Genomic DNA, 10,831 nt, shown 5'->3' with positions numbered 1-10,831 from the left:
TCTGGGAGCGTTAGAAATTAATTTTTTGAAGTTAGTTCCGTTTTGATGTGTAATCTTGTTCATGTCGTGTAGCTTAGTACACCGTTCTCTCTTTTATTGGTTATGTTGGAATTCCTTGTTTTAGATTTTTCCTTTTAAGATATGATTCAACTCTGTTCCTAGCGATATTTATTCATTCCTATATATATATTTCTGCTTGATTATAATCCTGATTATTCACTTAAAATTATTTAGAACTTTTACCTTTGATGTTGCTCATATTTCTCTTCACGAATCACGAGTTCTTCTTTCGAGTTGGTTTGAACTTGTTTCGCATGACAATGGTCCTTAATTCTTTGAAAAACGTCAGATGTTATTCCTTGATTAGTTTACACCGAAGGTAGGTACTTTAATCATGCCACATGATGCGTGTGCTGCTTATCCTTCGATTTACCATCTTTTACACTCCTTGTTTCAATTCTTTTTGGAACCTGAGTTGATTATTTATCATTATCATTATTTATGCATTTCTTCATAAATTTTGTATCCTTTTATTTGATCCTAAATCTGTTCTAGCGTAACACATAATTCTGAATACTTGAGTGATTTGGAACCGTGAGAGTTACGATTCGTAGCAAGCTAATTGTGTGATTTGGTTCCTCTACTTTGCCTTCTACAACTTATGCGTATTTTGCCCAGGTTACAATTTTTGATCCTGTTTTTCTCTAAATGAATAAAGTACTTCCCTTGGTAAAAATTTCGAATTTGTCTTGGTATGAGATAACAATTCTAGTAATATTCTTTCAATGTTTTTGTTTCGGAATCTTCGTTGAGAAGAGTTTTGATCTTTTTATTTTATCTGATCTTGTCTGTAACCATTCTTTGAATTCTGGGTATGACTATCTCAGATCTTACATGTACTTTCCTACAAGAGATAAATAAATCCTTTATGTAGTTAAAAACATACTTGTTTTTAAAGGTATTATCTATACTCTAATTAACTATATAAGAACACTTTACATTAGATTTCTTTCCTTGAACATAATTTGATTCTCCTCCAATATTTACTCAAATTTTTATATATGTCTTTACTTGATTATGTACTCTAAGATTCTTGATAAGAAATTTTTGCTTCTATTAGTTAATCTCTAATTGACAAACTTCAATTAATTTATTTTAAATTGGATTGTTTTCACGCAATACCTTATTAAAACTTCTAGTAATTATTTTGGGAAAGTGAATTCATTCCTTCGTAAGGTTACAACTCGATTTTCCCTTTCGGTACATCTTCTTGTTTTTGTACATCCTTGCTTATTTATAATTTCAAACGTTTCTCCAAGTTCTTGTGAAACACCATTTTGGTTACTTGTTCTTATTTATCAAAATTTGTATTCCTTTGAATAAACTCCAAACTTATTTTGATGCAACATACCACTTTTTATAATCTCGTTCTAAGGTTTTTGTTTCAGATTCCATTGAAGAAATTTCAATTCAGTTCTTGTTTTACTGGATTCTATCCGTAGCCCTAACTTAAATTTCAACAAAATCGTTTTGGAACTTAGCATATATTTACTGATACGAAGGTTTAAAACTTTCTTATGCAATCGAAACCTATTTGTTTGTAACGTATCAAGTATTCTTTTAATGACTAATTTATCTCAGACTTTCTCTTCTGAATAGAATTTAGTTCTACCTCTAAGTTTGATATAAATTTTTATGCATATTCTTGTTTGATTATGATCTTTTAAGATTTTTTTAACATTTTTAGCTCAATTAATTTTCATTATTTCAAGTTTTGCACAAATCTAATTTAACTTGAATTTGTTTTAATATAACCTAATATTTACGTTTTTGTTACCTCTCTTGAAGGATATCTATTTCATATCTTTTCTTTTAGAATGAGAAATCATATTTTCTTAGATTTTTCCATGCTTCTGAGTTTTGCAAATGATATCGTTAGTTCAGTTATTCCTCTCTCGTGAACTTAGTGTTCCTCTGTTCTGGCTTGAACTTATTTCAATTTAAATTATCACTACTTTTCTTATCTCTTATGGAGTTCCTAGATTCAAATTTCCTATTTAGATGCAAAATGATTTTCTTTCTAGAACATTTTCTCGTGCCTGTAAATCGTTACTTAGTTGCAATCTTACGCATCCTCCTTAATTTATACGAATTTTATCCTCATCACTTATTCATCTTTTCCTTAGATTTGTAACTACTTGAATATACTGGTGCTTATCTCAATGTCACATGTGGTCCTTAGAAAATAAAAACCGAAGCGTTAGTTTTTCAGGAAATGACTAATAGATGAGGAGATGAACTTTGGCAAGTTTGAAAACACTGTAGGTTATGACGTTTAAATTTCGGGAAAGGAGTATTGTCGGGAAGATATTCAAATTTTCGGTAGCTCAATTCGTATAAGATAACGACTCGCAACAAGTTAGTTAAGTGACCAGAGCAACGTGAGATAGATAAGCGTAAGGTGAAACTTGTAACGCGGTAGTTCTTTAGGATACGGTTCATGAACGTTGAACGTGAAGCTTGTAAGTATGTGACATCAAAGGGAGTTGTGATAGTGAGCTATGTTAAAACTCATAAGGTTGACACCATGTAACCCATTTTCTTTTCAGCCGATTTCGTAACTTCTGCTTTACGCCATGTTTTTCCTTTATTTCTAAGTCTTATGGTTTATTTGCTATTTGAAAATTTATATATACCACAACTTTTTGTTTTTCTAAAGTATTCAAAAGAAAAGTATTGAAACCGTGTAATATTTCCTGTAATATGCTAAATTTTCTTATCTAAAAAGCATTTGAACAGTAGAGTACTTATTCTTAGTATTACCTTGTATATTCTTTTAATTTTCGAGGACGAAAATTTTTATAAGGTGGGTAGGATGTAAGACCCAAAACTTTTGAAAAGCCTTATTCTAAATTGATTTCAATTTAATTATTCATTAAAGACTTTAATTTTAGAAATTATTTAATTAAAGCTAATTAAATTAAGTTTAGATAATTAAATTAGAATTTTTCTCTAATTTTATAATTGTTGAATAATTTTCTATATTTGAACTATAAAATTTAGTAATTGTAAAATAATAAGAATTTTGTATAAATTGATTTAGAGAATTGAGATTTTGGAATTCAATCTATTTTAATTTTTATGAATAAAGAAAATTAATTATATTATCTCTAATTATTGAATTAAAGTCTTTATTTAAAAATAATTTATAAATTGATAAATAATTAAATAGTATTTTTACAAATATTATTAATGGATTAAAAGTTGATTTTTGATTTTCAATTACTCCTAATTTTAGTGAAATGACTGAACCACCCCTAACCCTAATTCCCAAATTGGGAACCCTAATTCTAAAATCCCTAATGAAACCTAAACCGCTTCCCCCCCACCCCCCAGTAAACAAAAGAAAAAGAAACCACCCTCTCTAACACATGAACTTCAGCCAAACAGAAAGGGAAGAGAGGAGAGGGATCTGCGGGAGAAGGGGATGGGAGAGTGAGGGTGGCGCCGGCAAGCGTCACTGCCGCCGCGCCGTCAGGTCCTACAGAGAAGAGAGAGGGAGAGCTGAGGAAGGAGAAGAGAGAGAAGACCACACTACTACCTCGCCGCCGCTCACCGCGCCGTGTCGCGTCGCCGTCCAGCCGTGTCGAAGAAGAGGCGTCGTCGTTTTGAACCCGCGTCGCCGTTACTATCGATTGGGCCAACCGAGGGAGAGTGAGAGAGGAACGGGAGAGCCCACGGTGGAGAAAGGGGAGATGCCGCCACTGTACCAGTCGCCGTCGAGCCCGCCGAGCAGAAGCTTCCATGGCCGTCGCCGTTGAGCTCACAAGTGAGAGAGAAAGAGTTCGCAGGTGAGAGAGGAAGGTGTTGCGCCGCCGTTCGTTGCTGTTCAGCCACCGCCACGCCTTGTCGTCGCCGGAGTTACCACCGCCACATGCCACCGCCGCTTCTCACCGCCGAGGGGAAGCCTTGTCTACGTTGCTGCCTTGGTCGCCGGTGAGTTGTGCACCGCCACCAGAGTCAAAGACAGCGCCAGCCTTGTTCTGATTTCAATTCTCCTATTCTTGAAACTGTAACGCTTTAAACCTTGCTCTGTTTTTATCTTGTTCCTCTGTTCCTTCCTGGCTTAATTATAGGACTATGGATTACTGTTTTAGTCGTTGCTGGTTTACCGTTCGAAAAAGGCATAATTGATGCTGAGATCGTTGTTGTTCTTGCTCCGAGAGAACTGATGTCATTGTCATTGCTGTTGGTTCTGAATCCTATTACATTGATTCTGGTTTGCTCTTCTCCTTGGTTCTGACCTATTTGGCACGTTCTATTTTGTCACTTTTAATTGCCATGTTCTTGTTTTAATTCAATTCTGGTCTTTGAATTGTTGTGAATCTTCCAGAGCTATGTTTGTTTTTTATTCTTATCCAATTCGAATCCTTGTCTCGCTGAAACCATCGTCACTGCCATAAGAGATTGACAATGCTGCTGCTTCAGTTGCGTGCTTGCTGCTGCCATAAAAATTAAAAGAGAAGGGAGTTACCACGTTTAATCTATGTTAATTCAACTAATCGAGGTAGGGGTTTTTCTTAAAATTTAATTTACATTACAGAGTTGTGATAAATAGATATTGATGCAAAAAGATATATTTGTGTGATTATATTTGTCTTGTGGATGTGATGGTTTGTTGGACTGGATTATTGGGTGCTTGATTGCTTGAGTGCAGTACGGTGGTTGATAAGAAATAGATTTGGAAAGCTATTTACTTGATTATTATGAAAAGTGGTTTTTCTTGGTTTGAAGTTAAAGCGGTTTGATTTTGAGTCGGTCTGGTTTTATAAACAATTTAATACTTGAGCTGGTTTGATTTGAAAATACTTTGATACTGGAATTGGTTGAATTTTGGAAAGTGATTGAGAAAGGTTTGAGAAATGTTTGGATGGAACCCGAAAAGGGTGGCAGAATCCGAGTTTTAGAGGAGATGCTGCCGAAATTTTATAAGATTGGAAGTTTTGTTTGAAGTAACTGTTTAAAAAGACTTGGTTCTTAAACGTTAAATGTTTAAGATTGATTTTTTTAGAAAATAAAGAATTAAGTTTTGGTTTGAGATTATTGATTAACTCCGCCTATGTTACACTTGCGGTACATAGCCGGTCCCAAGCCCGGATAAAGGAGGAGGGTTGTGTTAGGTCTTCGGCAACCAACATAAAAATATAGCCGAACCCCCATGACATGAATCAAAGACATTATTGCGCTAAAGCTAGGTCGTTGCCCGGAAGCAACGCGCCGTATGGCTCGAGTACGGTGTCGAAGCAAGAGCCGCTGCATCGGTGCCCGGATGTAGTGTTAAATGAGCAAGGGTTCTCGCGTTTTCGTGAACGGACGAGGGTAAATAAGCTAGTTCACAAAGGAAAAGGTAAAGGTCGAAGCGACAGAAGGTTGAGATTTGGGACATGGAACATAGGCACTCTAACAGGAAAGTCCATGGAGGTGGTGGACACCATGACAAGGAGGAAGATTAACATTATGTGCCTACAAGAAACGAAATGGGTTGGTGCAAAGGCTAGGGAGTTGGATACTTCTGGTTTCAAACTTTGGTATACAGGAAAGGTGAAGAATAGGAATGGGGTTGGAATAATTGTGGATAAGCAGTGGAAGAAAGACGTAGTGGATGTCAAGAGGGTGGGAGATCGGATCATCTCTATCAAACTTGTGGTAGAGGGAGGTGCTTTCCATGTGATTAGCGCCTATGCACCGCAAGTGGGTTCGGACGAACAACACAAGATAAGGTTTTGGGAGGATCTAGAGAGTTTGGTTCAAGGCATACCTTTGGGAGATAAGATTTTCTTAGGAGGAGATTTAAATGGCCATGTTGGGAGAGAAGTGACTGGATATGGGAGTATTCACGGAGGCCATGGTTTCGGGGTGATCAATGCCGAGGGTAAAACTATTTTGGATTTTTCCTCAACTTTTGATCTTCTCATCGCAAATACATGTTTTAAAAAGAGAGACGAACATCTTATAACCTATAAGAGTGGCATGACAAGCTCTCAAATCGACTTCTTCTTGTTGAGGAGAGTCGACCGGAAATTTTGCATTAACTGTAAAATTATCCCGGGAGAGAGTTTGACAACACAACATAGGGTGCTCGTCCTGGATTTTCGCGTTGAGCAAAAGTTGAGGAAAAGACATCATACGAAGAACCCAAGGACGAGGTGGTGGCGGATGAAAGGGGAGGAACAAAGAAGCTTCCTAAGACGGGTAGGAGAAGAGGCAAAGTGGGATGGGAATGGAAGCGCGGAAGAGATGTGGAGGGAGATGGCAGAAGTTATTAGAAGAACAGCAAAAGAAAGTTTTGGTGAATCTAAAGGAATAGGACCAAGAGACAAGGAGTCCTGGTGGTGGAATGCGAGTATACAAGAAAAGATAAAGATAAAAAGGGAATGCTTTAAAGAGTGGTCTTTATGCCGCAATGCAGATAACTGGGAAAAATATAAGGCGGCTAAGAAAGAGACAAAAGTGGCTGTAAGTGAAGCAAGAACAAGAGCATATGAGGGTCTCTACCAGTCTTTGGACACGAAAGAAGGAGAAAAATGTATATATAGAATCGCAAAGAGTCGGGAAAGAAGAACGAGAGATTTGGATCAGGTTAAGTGCATAAAGGATAAGGATGGAGAGGTGTTGGCTCAAGAGGAGAAGATTAATGAAAGGTGGAAGAGCTACTTCTACGAGTTATTTAATGAGGGACAGAAGACTCTTCCGAGCCTTGGTCGATTATGCACAAGGGAAGAAGATCAAAACTTTAACTACTATCGAAGGATTCGAGACTTCGAGGTAAAAGAGGCTCTAAAGCAGATGAAAAATGGCAGGGCAGTAGGACCTGATAATATCCCGATTGAGGTTTGGAAGGGTCTTGGAGGAAAAGGCATCAACTGGTTAACCAAGCTTTTTAATGAGATTTTAAGGTCAAAGAAGATGCCTGATGAGTGGAGAAAGAGCACCTTGGTACCTATCTACAAGAATAAGGGGGATATACAAAGTTGCGGAAACTATAGAGGGATTAAGCTTATGAGTCATACTATGAAGTTATGGGAAAGGGTGATAGAACGGAGGTTGAGAAAAGAGACACAAGTAACAGAGAACCAATTTGGATTTATGCCAGGCAGATCTACCACTGAAGCGATATACCTATTAAGAAGGATGATGGAGAGGTATCGTAGTAATAAAAGGGATCTACACATGGTGTTTATTGATTTGGAAAAAGCGTATGATAGGGTACCAAGGGAGGTTTTATGGAAGGTTTTAGAAAAGAGGAGAGTAAGGATCGCATATATTCGGGCAATTAAAGACATGTATGAGGGGGCCACAACTAGTGTGAAGACTCAAGGTGGTGTGACAGAGGAATTCCCTATTGGTATAGGATTACACCAGGGATCATCCTTAAGTCCATACCTTTTCACATTAGTCTTGGAAGTACTCACAGAGCACATCCAAGAGCCCGTGCCATGGTGCATGCTTTTTGCCGATGATATCGTCCTTATGGGAGAGTCAAGGGAAGACCTAAATAAGAAGTTGGAGTTATGGAGAGAAGCTCTAGAAGTGTATGGTCTGCGCATAAGCCGTAGCAAGACGGAATATATGGAATGTAAGTTCAGTCTGAGAAGGGAAAACTCCAATATAGAGGTGAAGATTGGAGAAAACATCCTGCGAAAAGTTAAAAGTTTTAAGTATCTTGGGTGCATCATACAGGATAATGGAGAGATTGAACAGGATGTAAATCATAGGATCCAAGCAGGTTGGTCAAAATGGCGGAGTGCATCTGGTTTTATATGCGACAAAAAAGTGCCTTTAAAACTTAAAGGTAAATTCTATCGCACCGCTATAAGACCGGCTATGCTGTATGGTACGGAGTGTTGGGCGGCTAAAGGGGAGCATGAACATAAGTTGAGTGTGGCAGAGATGAAGATGTTGAGATGGATGAGTGGTCATACGCGATTGGATAAAATAAGGAATGAAAATATAAGGGAGAGAGTTGGAGTAGCACCCATTGTGGAAAAGATGGTTGAATCGCGTCTCAGGTGGTTTGGACATGTGGGAAGAAGACCGATAGAACATCCAGTCAGGAGGGTGGATGAGATGGAAGATGGACAAAAGGCGAAAGGCAGAGGAAGACCTAAGAAGACCATCCATGAGGTGGTCAAACGAGATCTACATGTAAACGGTCTCTCTGTAGACATGATACATGACAGAGCACAATGGCGTCGTTTGATTCATGTAGCCGACCCCACTTAGTGGGACAAGGCTTTGTTATTGTTGTTTGTTTGAGATTATTGATTAACGGAAAGAAGGATGATGATGATTGATTTGAAATATGATTTTTGAATGAATTTGGAAATGGGATATGGATTGACGAATGATGATGATATTGAGAATGGCTTAGAAATTGATGAATGATGAATGAATTACTTATGTGGCTTATGAATTTGAAATATCTGAGAAACGAGGTTCCCTGGATTGAGTGTCGTGGCTTGCCACCACGTGTACCAGGTTGAAAACTCGATACTCTGTTGACCCTACGACGTAAGTGTGACCGGGCACTATATAAATTCCCGGGAATGTTACCCCCATTGAGCAATATTGATTATTTGAGAAAAAACTATGCATAGACTCTTGGGGATGCACGTCGGGGGACAGTCTAAGGACAATTCAGACTTGTCGGGTTGGCTGGATAACCGACAGATGAGCCTCATCAGCCATAGGACAGGCATGCATCATATGCATTTGTATGCTTTGCTTGGGTTTGGACTTGTTTTGGTTTGCCTAATTGCTAAACTGTTCTTAACTGCTACTTGAACTATTTGCTGTAACTGCTTCCTACTTGTGCTTTCCTTGTCTGTCTTGCCTGTGTTTGTTCTGGCGTGTTACATTTGAGAATGGACCTTGGGTGCTGAATTAATGATTGTGTTGTTTGATTGCGTGGTTGGTTTTTGATTGAGATTTACTTATGAGAAAAGAAAGACTTTGGATTTCTGAAAATAGTAAACATTGTTTCTTTGAAAAGGTTTTGAACGATTAGCTATTGGATTTTAAAAGGATTCATAAGGCAACGATAATCACTGAATTTAAAAATAGTTTTCTTATTGAATATCTTCTTATGACAACTTTGAAACTCCGTGGTGAGACCGTGTGGTTAAGTTCTCACCCCCCTACAGCTTTACCTTTTCAGGAACCGGATGAAGCATTATGAAGAGTTATAATGCGTTTGGTTTATATGTTGTTGTATTAATTAGATTATTTTCTTCCCTCGCCTTTGTTATTATAAGTTTGTAAGAGGGATAGGGGTTGTATATTTTATATGTATATTATATTATGAGATATTATGTAAGGAGTATTGTATATGAATCTATGCCTGCTTGTATTTCCTTAAATTTAGTATTTATTTCCGGTTTTCAAAGAAATCAGCGACACGGTGTCGAGTCAGAGGCTCCTATTTTAATATTTAGTATATAGAGTAGTCATAATACTTCTTGCTATCAGAGTGGCGCAGCCGGAAGCGTGACATTCTGGTAGTGAGGGTGTTACATTATGGTATCAGAGCAGTCTTTCCTGTAGAGCCTGAGGAATGGACCGATTATGCTTCAATTGCATACTCTGTGTGTCTGTCATGTTATAGGTCTTGTCCGAATGACGAGAATTAGAGCTTTATGCACATGACTGTCTTTTGATTAACACTGTTAGCTTTCCATTGCATATCTGTTGATATTAAGTCTGACCAGCTTAATATTAATGGTTTACGTATACGGTAAAGTTAATGGGTTATCATGGACAAAGTTGAATTAATAAGCAATGTGGTTCACGGGTTCTGGGAGCGTTAGAAATTAATTTTTTGAAGTTAGTTCCGTTTTGATGTGTAATCTTGTTCATGTCGTGTAGCTTAGTACACCGTTCTCTCTTTTATTGGTTATGTTGGAATTCCTTGTTTTAGATTTTTCCTTTTAAGATATGATTCAACTCTGTTCCTAGCGATATTTATTCATTCCTATATATATATTTCTGCTTGATTATAATCCTGATTATTCACTTAAAATTATTTAGAACTTTTACCTTTGATGTTGCTCATATTTCTCTTCACGAATCACGAGTTCTTCTTTCGAGTTGGTTTGAACTTGTTTCGCATGACAATGGTCCTTAATTCTTTGAAAAACGTCAGATGTTATTCCTTGATTAGTTTACACCGAAGGTAGGTACTTTAATCATGCCACATGATGCGTGTGCTGCTTATCCTTCGATTTACCATCTTTTACACTCCTTGTTTCAATTCTTTTTGGAACCTGAGTTGATTATTTATCATTATCATTATTTATACATTTCTTCATAAATTTTGTATCCTTTTATTTGATCCTAAATCTGTTCTAGCGTAACACATAATTCTGAATACTTGAGTGATTTGGAACCGTGAGAGTTACGATTCGTAGCAAGCTAATTGTGTGATTTGGTTCCTCTACTTTGCCTTCTACAACTTATGCGTATTTTGCCCAGGTTACAATTTTTGATCCTGTTTTTCTCTAAATGAATAAAGTACTTCCCTTGGTAAAAATTTCGAATTTGTCTTGGTATGAGATAACAATTCTAGTAATATTCTTTCAATGTTTTTGTTTCGGAATCTTCGTTGAGAAGAGTTTTGATCTTTTTATTTTATCTGATCTTGTCTGTAACCATTCTTTGAATTCTGGGTATGACTATCTCAGATCTTACATGTACTTTCCTACAAGAGATAAATAAATCCTTTATGTAGTTAAAAACATACTTGTTTTTAAAGGTATTATCTATACTCTAATTA

Source organism: Arachis ipaensis, chromosome B4, assembly GCF_059453495.1.
Source record: "Arachis ipaensis isolate K30076 ecotype BB chromosome B4, ASM5945349v1, whole genome shotgun sequence".
In the NCBI taxonomy this organism is placed as follows: domain Eukaryota; kingdom Viridiplantae; phylum Streptophyta; class Magnoliopsida; order Fabales; family Fabaceae; genus Arachis; species Arachis ipaensis.
The sequence above is the reverse complement of the archived record's forward strand: the minus strand, read 5'-3'. Positions refer to the sequence as shown.